At 36.8% G+C, this 12770-nt stretch overlaps 1 non-coding gene across 1 annotated transcript; it reads left to right on the top strand.

Annotated features, from left to right (window-relative positions):
* Positions 1 to 11883: 11883 nt before the first annotated feature.
* On the top strand, positions 11884 to 11990 carry LOC140615670 (U6 spliceosomal RNA). The gene has a single exon (XR_012016153.1). It is a non-coding gene; the product is annotated as a U6 spliceosomal RNA (small nuclear RNA).
* The last annotated feature ends 780 nt before the right edge of the window (positions 11991 to 12770 follow it).

Raw genomic sequence — 12770 nt, 5'->3', positions numbered from 1 at the left:
AGGGATTCTCATCTTTCACAGTGGTTCTGTTTATCAGGTTGTCTCCAACACAGAATCATTGCTCACAGAGGAAATCGGAGCTAGGTTCTTACGCACCTCTACTCACAACAGTTTCATCAACCAATCAACATGTAACTTTGTTTTCTGTGTAAAGACACCTTACTCAATATATATTGTTGATTCATTAACATTGACCGTACAGCCAACAGCACTAAAAGTCATGCCCGATTGAAGCTTATCTGACACAACGTGTTTCTCTGTAAGGCGCATCCCAGCTTTCTTGTACTTGGGAACAGCAGACAGTACTTCAGCACCACACTTCGGGCACCTTAGACAATGAAATCCATCAACAGAAAGCACAAAAATGCAAGAGGAAACATGCCACTAAGTCGACTGCAGAAAGGACACTTGTTTACACTTGTATGAGGGCTGAAACAAGAAGGCAGAGCATCATCTTGCCCAACAGCTGGGAATGTGTACATTGGACAACTCAAATTTGTCACCATTCTGCACAAATGACCATGAAATCACCGTAAGTATTGATGCTGGGGTTACAAATAGAGTTTAGCCAGTAGGCAAAATTGCAAATACTGAATCTGCAAATAATGAGGATGGATTGCAGGGCACAAGGAATCATTCCAAGTGCTTTACGTGTGTTGACTCATTTAATCCTGCCAGCAACACAATGGAGCGGGTATACAATGGAGCAGGTATTACTATTGTCCCCATTTTACAGTTCAGGGAAAGGAGGCAAAAAGGGCCAAATAACTTGCTGCAGTTCCCACAACCATGAACTGACAAAGCCAGTATATAAGCCAGGTATTTTGCTCTAGAACCTCCATGCTTAATCCATACTCCCTCTGGGTAGCAATCTCCATCAGTGATGGAGAATCTATTGGAAGTCAAAGACCCAAACTCACTACCTTTCCTCAAGCATGGCAGGCTGGCTCATACTTTCTCATCCTGAGCAGTTGAGGCTTTCCTGATGTTTTCAGTGAAGCTGGTCTCCCATCTGCTATTTGATGACCTCCACTGAAGCTTCTACTACTGGTCTTGCTATTATTGACACATCTGCCTTGGCTACCCTGCCAACTGGGGAGGGCCCTTTCTTCCTACCGTTCAACTACTGAGTTGCCATTTTCTTTCAATACTCCATCAACAGTTTTTCTTTTTGTGAGGGAGGAAGCAGTGTTGCATTTTTCCATGAGGACAAATCAGTAAGGCTAAACACATGATACCACCCCCACGACTCAGGCAAGAGTTCAGTTACCTGTTTGAGAGTAATCCCCTACATGAGAGTGATCCCATGTCCATCTGAGCTCCTTTTCCCACAGTGTATATGCACAAATAGATGGGAGGTGGTTTGGCAGGATGGCTACAAGCACCAGCTTTGAGTTTGAGAGATATGTGACTGTGGAAAAGTAACAAACCTTTCTATGCTTCATTTTCAATACCGTAAAGTAGGTGTGATTCTAGCCACCTTATGATAATAGTGATAAAAGTGATAAAGTAGGTGTTATAATAGTGCCTGTCTTATATGTTGGTTGAGAGAATTAATTGAGAACAATCATGTAAAAATTTTGCACAATACCTGGTACAAAGAAGAGCTCAGTGAGAAGCTTCTTACTTTTTTCCCACTTTTATTTCACAAGTATTACTTTTAGTGTTCTGGGCTTACCACCCTCAATTTTAAAGGTCTTTTGTAGTTTCACATGAGAGTCCCAATTCTTTCAAAATCAAATAGGACTCTTGGTGGTTTGTACCAATTGCTTAAGCTCCTAAGATGGACATATAATTGGATATCTTCACCCCTACCATAAAGATTTCAGAAACACTGATGGGATTCTAGGAAGGTAGTAGCAATGGTGATGTAATTTTTTCATTCTGAATCACCCTACAAAACAGAGAGACTAACATGGCAAAACCAAAATGCCACAGACAATATCTACAGCAATACAAGGAACCCCTACCAGCTCCACTATATGAGCAATTGAGGAACAACCTTGAATACCACCAGCAACATGTAGCATCAGCAAGGGTGCAGAGGGAAGCAAAGGAGAGACAAAGAAAATTGTGCTGAAATTGAAATTCAGAGAACCCAAAATTGCCAACAGATACTCCCAAGGGAAGGGAAACACAATCTGGGAAAAACAGCCTTAACTGGCAGGGGACTTGCACACTTTAGTTTCTGAGCACAAGATCAGAGAACACTATAACAGTCTGGGTGCTATGAGCTCTTAGAACTAACAAGAACTCCCTTCCAAGACAAAGGCCTACACTGAGTAGAAAATACTGAAAATAGAATCTAATTTACATAAGACAAGGTTTTAGGGGAAGAAAGAAACGTTCCAGATAAAACTGGGGGGGGGGGGAGGGTAACTGAGCCAGCAGATGTTAGAATAAATAAAAGCCATATATTTGAACACGTTGTAAGAACAACAGAATAGTGAACTTTAGAGCTATGAAACTAGGAAAATGATCCTGGCCCACGCACCCCTCCAAAAAGAATAGGAGAACTCATGCCCTTCAAGCATGAACAAAAAAAAAAAAAAGAATTGTGTTTGAATCCCACACAGTTATTTTAAGGAAAAAAAAAGGAATAATGAGCAAAATGTCCCCACAGAAAGTAAATAAGCCAGAAATAAAGACTAAAAATGGAGAAAAGAAAACAAAGAAAACCCCAGGCACCAGATGGTTGCCTGGGTGAATTCTATCAAAACATTTCAAAGAGATAATGTCAATCTTACAAAAACTTTTTTAGAAAATAGAGAAGAGAACACTCCCAAACTATTACATGAGACTAGAATAATCCTGGTACCAAAACCTTATGAAGACACTAGACACACAAATCAATAACCCCCATGAATATAGATACAAATCCCTTGAAAATACTACAAGATACAACAGTATATAAAAAGATAAAGCTTCATGACTAAGGTTTATCTCAGGAATGCAAGGTTGGCTTAACTTTCAAAAAGCAATCAATGTAACCATATAAAGAGGAAAAAAAGGAGAAAATTCATATGATAATTTCTGTAAACTCAGAATAACTTTTCACAAAACTCAATACTCATGATTAAGAGAAAAAATCTCGCAGCAAACTAAGATTGGAACAGGAATTCCTCAATCTGTGTAAATATTAATTTTCTAAGAAGCAGACAGCAAGATAGGATTAGACATGAAAGAAATTTATTAGAGGAAATGCTTATAAGAGGAAATGATGAGAAGTTCTAGAAGAAGATGAGATACTTGTCAAATCATGAAACAAATCTGACTCCAGGTGAAGGAGGAGAGGAGGAAGGTAGAGAAGCCTCTGAAACTACAGTGCAGCTTTCAGAGTTATATAAGGCCATCAGGGAGTCAGTCCTTACACCAAAGTCACCCACCAGAGGAATCCCACATCTCCCAGGCATTGGCTGGAAGAGAACTGTCCACTTTGGGAAGTGTCACCTCAGCACAAAAAAAAAAAAAAAAAAAAAAACAGTGATGGATTTCAAAATGCAACTGCTGGGGCTGTGAGGCTTTAAGTTTCCCACACTTGGAAATCTGAAAGCCACATTTTCACAGTTTCTATAGCAATACAAGCTTGCAAAGGGTTATGTATGAAAAACCCAAAACAAACCTTATACTTAATAAAACATGGGCCACTTTTCTTCTAAGAACAAGAATAAGTCAAGGATGTCTACTCTTACCATTTCTATCTCCATTGTACTGAAATTCCCAGCCAATGCAGTAAAAGAAGAAAAAGTCACAAAGATTGGAAAGGAATAAGCGAATTATAGCATACATAAGATATCTATCCCCCAAATATACCAAATAATAAGGGAATTTAACAACATTTCAGATATGAGGTCAATATACAAAAAATAACTGTATGTCTATGTACTAACCACAAACAAATGGAAAATAAGTTGAAAAATACCATTTATGATAGTATCAAAAACCAGAAAATATTTAAGAGTAAGTCTAACAAAATAAATGCAAGCTCTTTATACTGAAAACTTTAAAACATCTCTGGTAAAGTAAGGAAGACTCGGATATATGGAGAGATATAACATGCTCTTGGATTGCAAGGCTCAATCCTGTTAAGATGTCAATTATCTCAAAGTCGATCTATAGATCCAATATAATCCTGTTATGAACTAAATTATGTGCCCCAAAATTCATATGTTGAAGCCCTAATCCCCAGTATCGCAGAAAGTGATTTTATCTGGACATAGAGCCTTTAAAGAGGTGATTGAGTTAAAATAAAGCCATTAGGGTGAGCCCTGATGCAATGTGACTGGTGTTCTTTATGAAGAAGAAATTTGAACCCACAAAGAGACACTGGGCATGCCCACACACAGAAGAAAGACCATATGAAGACATAGCATGGAGGTAGCCATCCGTAAGCCAGGGACGAAAAAAACCTGCTAACACTTTGATCTTGGGCTTCCAGCCTCCAGAACTGTGTGAATATAAATTTCTGCTGTTTAAGCCACCCAGTGTAGGGTATTTTGTTGTGGCAGCCCTATCAAACTAACACAAATCCTCCCAAAATCCCAGAAGGCTTTTTTAATAGAAATTGACAAGGCAATTCTAAAATTTAAATGGAAAGGCTAAGGGCCTGGAATAGCCACAACAATCTTGTTAAATCTTTTTTCAAAAGTCATAGGACTTACATTGCCTGATTTCAAAATTTACTATAAAGTCACGGTAATCAAGGCAATGTGGTAATGGTGTAAGCGTAGACAAATTGATGTCTAGCAAAAATGGAAACAGACTGACATATATATAGTCAATTGATTTTTCACAAAGGTGTTAAGACAATCCAACGGGGAAAGAAAAGCTTTTTCAATGAATCAAACAACTGGATATCCATGCTAAAAACAGCAAAAGCTAAAACCTCAGACCATATACAAGGATTAATTCGAGATAGGAAAAGTGCTAAAATAATAAACCTAGAAGGAAACCTAGGAGAATATCTTTATAGCCTTCAGATGGGGAAAAATTTTCTAGAGAGAGCACAAAATACACGTATAAAAGAAAAAAAACGATAAATTTGGCTTCATCAAAATTAAGATCTGCTTATCAAAAGACATAGTAAAGGGGGAGAAAAGACAAGTCACAGACCAAAACCAAATGTTTACAAAACATATACCTGACAAAGTTGTGTCAGAAATATATAAAGAACTACAAATCAATAATAAAAAGACAATTCAATTAAAGAGAACAAATGCTTCAAAAAGAACTTCATAAAAGAAGGTATATATAAATGGCTAATAAGCACATGAAAAGCTGCTCAACATCATTAGTCATCAGAGATATTAAAATTATTTTTTTTGTTTTTTGTTTTAAAATTAAAACTATAATGAAATAACACCCCACACCCACTAGAATGACTAAAATTTAAGACCAGTAATACCGGGCACCCTGGGTGGCTCAGCAGTTTAGTGCCGCCTTCAGCCCAGGGCCTGATCCTGGAGACCTAGGATCGAGTCCCATGTCGGGCTCCCTGCGTGGAGCCTGCTTCTCCCTCTGCCTGTGTCTCTGTCTGTGTGTGTGTGTGTGTGTGTGTGTCTCATGAATAAATAATAAAATCTTTAAAAAAAAAAAAAAAAAAAAGACCAGTAATACCAATTGTCAGTGAGGATATAGAGCAACTGGAACATTCATGCATTGTTGGTGGATTATTAATGGTACAACACTTTTGGAAAATAATTGCATGTTTTTTTTTATTTAGCTTCTTTATTATTTTTTAAAATTTTTATTGAGATATAATTGACATATAGCATTATATTTGTGGGCAGCATAATTTTATATATATATATATAGTGAAATGATCACCACAAGAAGCCTGATTAATGTTACCCCACATTGCTACAAATTTATTTTCTTGTGGTAGTAACTTTTAAGATCTACTCTTAGCCACTTTCAAACATACAGTATAGAATTATTCATTACAGTGATCATGCTGTACATTACAGCCCCATGACTTATTTTGTAATGAAAAATTTGTACCCTTTGACCATCTTCACCCATTTTACGCCCTCAAGCCACCCCCTCTCCACCCCAGCCAATCTGTTCTCTGTATCTATGAGTTTGCTGTGTCTTTTTAAGATTCCATGTATAAGTGAGATCATATGGTATTTATCTTTCTCTGTTTGACTTAATTTCCTTAGCATAACGCCCTCAAGTTCTATTCACGTTGTCACGAATGACAAGATTTTCTTCTTTTTACAGCTGAATAATATTCCTGTGTGTGTGTGTGTGTGTGTGTGTATTACATTTTCTTTACCCATTCATCTATTGATGGATACTTAGGTTGCTTCCATGTCTTGGCTGTTATAAATAATGCTGCAATAAATATTTTGGTACAACTATTTCTTTGAGTTAGTGTTTTCATTTCCTTCAGATAAATAACAAGAAGTGGAATTGCCTGTTTCTTATCAAGTTTAGCCACATGTACCTTATGAGCTATCTGTTCCACTTTTAGATATTCATCCAAGTAAAATGAAAACATGTCCCCAAAAAGACTTGTGCAAAAATATTTATAGCAGATTTATTCTTTTTATTTTATTTTTTAATCCAAGTATTATTAACACAGTGTTATATTAGTTTCAGGTGTACAAAATAATGATTCAACAGTTACTCAGTGCTCATCACCATAAGTGTACTCTTAATCACCTTCACCTATTTCACCCATCCCCCACCTATCTTTCCTCTAGCAACTACCAGTTTTTCTCTATATTTAAAAGTCTGTTTTTCTGTTTTTCTGTCTTTTCTTTGTTTATTTTGTTTCTTAAATTCCACTTATAAGTGAAATCATATATTTGTCTTTCTGACTTATTTCACTTAGCATTATACTCTCTAGATCCATCCATGCTGCTCTGAATGGCAAGACTTCATTCTTTTTTATAGGGAGTAATATTAACATATATTATATATTTAATATATATTTAACATTATATATATATATCACATCTATAAGCATAGGGGTGCATATATCTTTTTTTTATTGGAGTTCAATTTGCCAACATATAGTATAACATCCAGTGCTCATCCCTTCAAGTGCCCCCCTCAGTGCCCATCACCCAGTCACCCCAACCACCCCCCACCTCCCTTTCCACCACCCCTTATTTGTTTCCCAGAGTTAGGTGTTTCTCATGGTTTGTCTCCCTCACTGATATTTCCGCATATATCTTTTTGAATTACTGTTTTTGTTTTCTTTGAGAAAATACCCAGTAGTGGAATTACTGGATCATATGGTAATTCTATTTTTAATTTTTTGAGAAACCTCCATACTGCTTTCCACAGTGGCTGCACCAGCTTGCATTCCCACCAACAGTGAACAGGGGTTCCTTTTTCTTCATGTCTCCATCAACACTTACTTCTTGTGTTTTCTATTCTAGTCATTCTGACAGGTGTGAGGTGGTATCTCATTGTGATTTGGAATTGCATTTTCCTGATGAGTGATGTTGAGCATCTTTTCATGTGTCCGTTGCATCTGTATGTCTTTGGAGAAATGTCTGCTCATGCATTCTGACCATTTTTAATTAGATTAAAATTAGACTTTTAATTGGGTTTTTTTTGGTGTTGAGTTTTATAAGTTCTTTATAAATTTTAGATATTAACTCCTTACCAGATACATCATTGCAAATATCTTCTCCCATTCAGTCAGTCACTTTTTGTTTTGTGGATGGTTTCCTTCACCGTACAAAAGGTTTTTATTTTGGTGTAGTCCCAATAGTCTAATTTTGTATAGCAGTTTTTTCTTTATAACCCCAAAATGGAATGAGTCAAATTCATCAACAAATGAATGCATAAATTGTGGTATATCCAATATGGAATATCATTAATAAATTTAAAAGAACATGTTATTGACACACTCAAGAGCATTTGTGAATCTTAAAATATATATTAAGTACAAAAAGCCAGATACAAAATAGCATGTACTGTATAATCCCATTTATATTATATTTGACAACTGGCAAAATTAAACTATGGTGATAGATATTAGGACATTGTTACCTCTAGGGTTCAGTAGGAGGTTGCCTGGAAGGAGGAAGAAGAAATTTTCTAAAACAATAGACTCGTTTTCTATTTGATTAATGTTTTATTGCATAGGTGTATAAATTATTCAAAATCATCAAACTAAATTTCACAGTAAGTTAATTATACCTTGAAAAAGAGTTGAGTTAAAAACAGAACTAATAAATACATTCAAAAGTTCACTATTTGAAAAAAAAAGAAAAGAAAAGAACATAATAATAAAAAAACTGTTAGCTGATGCAATTGAGAAAAAAGGGGGAGGACTTTAAATACATAAAATTGGAAATGACAATGAGGAAATAGCCATCAGACAGAGCACTGCTTTATATGAATCTACTTTGCAAGTGAATTTGGAAAAGTAGATGAAATGGATAAGTCTCTAGCAAATACAACTTATCAAAATCAATCCCAGCGGAGACAGAAAGCCTAAACATAAAATATCGCAGAAGAAATAGAGGAAGTAGAAAAACACCATTCCCACAAAAATGTTCCAGGCCCAGGCTATTCCTCAGGGATGTTCTATTTTTTAAAATAACCCTATGAAGTGAATATAATGTCTATATCACCCTAAAAATGATTGCAGCAACAAAACTATCAACCAATCTAACATAAATAACTAGCAAATAAAATCCAACAGCACATTCAAGCATTCATCATGACCAAGTAGAGTAGATTCAATATTCTAAAATCTATTAATATTATCCATCATATTAGTAGAGCTGAGAATCATGTAATTATGTATCCAGAAAATACAAACTATTACAGGACTAGAAAACTAAAATAAACAAAATAATTTAGTAAAGTATAAAATCAATATACAAAAATCAAGTCTTCCTATATACAAACAAAAATCAGTTTATATTAGAAGAGAAAACCACCTTTGTGAATACTAAATATAATTAAATACCCAGGCATAAATTTATCAAGAAATGTCCAAAACCTTCAGGAAGAATAACTATGGATTAATTTAAAAACACACAAAAATAATCCTGTGTATATGAAAAGATATACCATATTCTTAGACAGGAAGATTCAATATAGGAAATTTTAGGTCTAAGTCCATAAAATGTAATATAGTTCATAAATTTAATATAATTCTATGAAAATATGAGTAAGTTTCTTTCTGGAGCTAGATAATTTTTTATAAAATTCATTTGGAAGAACAGATAAGCAAGAATACCCAAGAGGGGAAAAGCCTAAGAAAAGAGAAAGAGAGAAATGAGAAAGGGAGAGTGCTGTCAGATATTAAGACATACTATATTTCTAATTAAGAGTGTGGCAGTGTAACATGCATGGTCCAGTGGAACAAATAGAAAATCCAGAAATAGACCCAATTGCATTTGGAAATCTAGCATATTATAAAGCCAGAATCTCAAGTTAGTGGGGGAAATGATGGCTTTTTACTCAAAGGCATGAGGCTAACTGAATAGCCATAGGTAAAAAGATAAAATTGTATTATTCCCCAAACTGTGTGCCAAGATAAACTCCAAGTGGATTAGGAAGTTAAATGTATCAAATGAATCTATACAAGTATAGAAAAAACAAAGCTGAATTATTCTATGATCCAGGAGTGAGGGGAACTTTTCTTCCTCTGACTCAATATCTAGAAGCCATAAGGGAAAAAAATTAATGAATTTATTACATAAAAGAAGAAAAAAATTTTACTTACATAGCACAAAAACACCATAAGGAAAGTAAAGAGACAAACTGGGGGACATTTTTCAACTTTATCATTGATAAAGGATTAATATTTACAATAAATAAAAAGCCTTAAAAAAGAAAGAATTAAAGTCTAATAATGGTGTAGAGTGGGGAAAAAAGCTAGGGAAATGTACAGACAATTCACAGAAAACTAAATACAAATGTCTCTTATCTACATAAGAAGATCCTGATTGTGTACATAATAAGACAAAGGCAAATTAAAAATACACTAGTGTATTGATTGCTGCATCAGAATAAAAAGCTTTTGCACAGAAAAGGAAACAACCTTACAAAACTAAAAGGCAACCTATGGAATGGAGAAAGATCATCACAAATGGTATATTGGGGGATCCCTGGGTGGCGCAGTGGTTTAGCGCCTGCCTTTGGCCCAGGGCGCGATTCTGGAGACCCCGGATCGAGTCCCGCATCGGGTTCCCAGCCCGGAGCCTGCTTCTCTCTCTCTCTCTCTCTCTCTCTCTCTCTCTCTCTCTCTCTCTCTGACTATCATAAATAAAAAAATAAAAAATGGTATATTGGATAAAGGGCTAGTATCCAAAATCTATAAAAAACTTATCAAACTCGGAGCACCTGAGTGTCTCAGTTGGTTAAGTGTCTGCCTTCAACTCAGGTCATGATCCCAGAGTCCTGGGATGGAGTCCTGAGTTGGGACTCCTTGCTCCGCAGGAAGTCTGCTTCTCCCTCTCCTCCCCTGATTTTCCTCATTAAACTGTATCATAAGTTAACTAAGTAGTTGATGAGGAAATAATTCTCTCTACAGAAACAATCCAGGTAATAAATGAAGAAGGAATGTTAGAACTAGAATGCCACCATTTTGCAAATCCCCAAATGAAATTATGAATCTAGACAATGATTATTAATGGCTGTTATATCACAGAAAGAGACAATTAGTCGTATGTGCTGGCCAAGAGAAGTGCATGACAATACTTATAATGTAGTCTTGTTAAGAAAGAAAGAAATTAGACCAAGTCATCAGATCTAACTGCCATTTGATGGGAAATATTGGGGACAAAGGAGCAAGGCAAACAATACCAGAGGGACAGTCCTATCTCGAAAATAGGAAATGACTGATCTCTTCAACAATGAATTATAAAGGAGTCAAAAGAAAGGCAGGGCTATCTATAAATTGAGAAGACAAAGAGAAACATCAATCAATTGCTACGTGTAAATCTTATTTAGATCCTAATTCAACTGGGAAAAATAAGAGACAATTGTGGAAGTTTGAACACTGGATATTTGATGATATTAAGAACTTACTAATTTTTTCCAATGTGATAATGATGTTGAGATCGTACTTTTAAAGGGCCTCTTATTGTTTAGAAAAGCATACACAAATATTTACAGATGACATTATTTAGGGCATGTGTGTTAAGTATTCGGACAGGAGGAGGGGTATAGATGAAATGAAAGTGGCTGTGAGTTTATTTTGTGTCTGGGTAATAGGTACATGAAGGTTCGTTATACTATCCTGTCGACCTTTGTGAACTTTTGAATTTGTTACAAAAACAATTTCATGTAAGAAGTTCATAAACCAGGTAATCACTATATTTTTGGTGAGGTAGGCCTTTCAAAACTAGAGAACTGAGCAAGAAAATCCATTAAACTCACTCAAAATGTGTCTTTTTTTTTTTTTTTTTTTTTTTTTTGTTACTCTAGGCAGCATCATTTTGCTGGATTAGCTAACAAATGCTGCACGTGGAGTATGGTATGCCAACAAAAGTCTCCATCCGGAGAGGCTAGCAAGCCTTGACGCTGCACCCTGGGTCCAGGCCACCTTCCTAGACTACACCACCTTTTCCTAAAAGCTAGCCGGAAACAGTCAGCCAGCCCACAGTGGGCGGTGGGCACACTGATGGTGCAATAACATACCTCCGTCCCTCTGGCAACTCAATCTCTCTGCCACCATGGAGTTCATTCTGACTCGTCCTGTCCATAGAGCTCTCTCCTTCTCTAGATTTTAATCACTACTTTTTCACCAAAAATTCCCTGCCTGTGTTGCGTACATTGTCTCTGTTTCTAGAGTCCTGTGTCTATCAAAATCATATTCGTGTGCCCCCGTATGCACACACACACACACACACACACACACACACACACACTGCAAGTGGTAGTCTCTTACAAGAATAGGCACCAGTGATGGCTTCAGCAACACATATTGTAAAATTGGAATGGTGCAGAGAAGATTAGCATGGCCCCTGCATGAGGATGACATGAAAATTTATGAAGTGTTCCATATTTAAAATTAAAAAAAGAAGAAGAGGCACCTTATACGTATCATCTGCTGTGTCAGTAGCCCTTTGCATTCAAACACTCCCAGTGACCCCGAGAGGAGCTATTATCCTATTTTACAGATGAGGACATGGAGGCAAAAGCTTAACCCAAACCACACAGCTTGTAAATGGCAGAGCTGGGATTTAAATCTAGGTCTACCTGCTTGCAAAGCATGTTTATTTAACCATAAATTGCCTGAATTGCCTTCTTCCGCAGCAAAGTGGCTATTCAATCAGTGCTCGCTGGGAGACACACGAATCTAACTGAGAAATTCAGGCATCCTGCTCATGTCTTCCCTTTCACATCTTCTTTATGTCCCAACGTCAGGCATCCCCTCTGCTCCCTGGAGTGGAGGGGCTGAAGGATGCTTTCCACTGGGCCTGGGAAAATATAAACACATCTGGAAGGAGGTCGCTGCTGAGCAAACCATGCTCCCCCCTGAGTACAGACAGGATGAGGTGTCTATAAATAATGTGACGAGTGTGAAGAGATTCTCTCCCCTGGGCTCCCTTTGCAAAAGGTTGAAGGTAATTGATGAGGCTACAGGGATATGCCAATCCTTCTGCTCTTAGAACCAGGTGTGGTTATTTACAGAAATGTCACTTTCCCAGCCCTCCCTCCCCATCTCTGCCAGAGGCTTGGAGATCAGCAAATATCAATTTACTGCTACCCCAGGGCACATGGCAATAAGCCACCGATATGCCCCACTGTCTACAAACCGGGCTTAGGCTCCTGTTCTGGTTGAGAGT

The sequence above is a fragment of the Canis lupus genome, chromosome 23 (assembly GCF_048164855.1).
Source record: "Canis lupus baileyi chromosome 23, mCanLup2.hap1, whole genome shotgun sequence".
NCBI lineage: Eukaryota > Metazoa > Chordata > Mammalia > Carnivora > Canidae > Canis > Canis lupus.
This window is presented reverse-complemented; position numbering and strand designations above follow the sequence as displayed.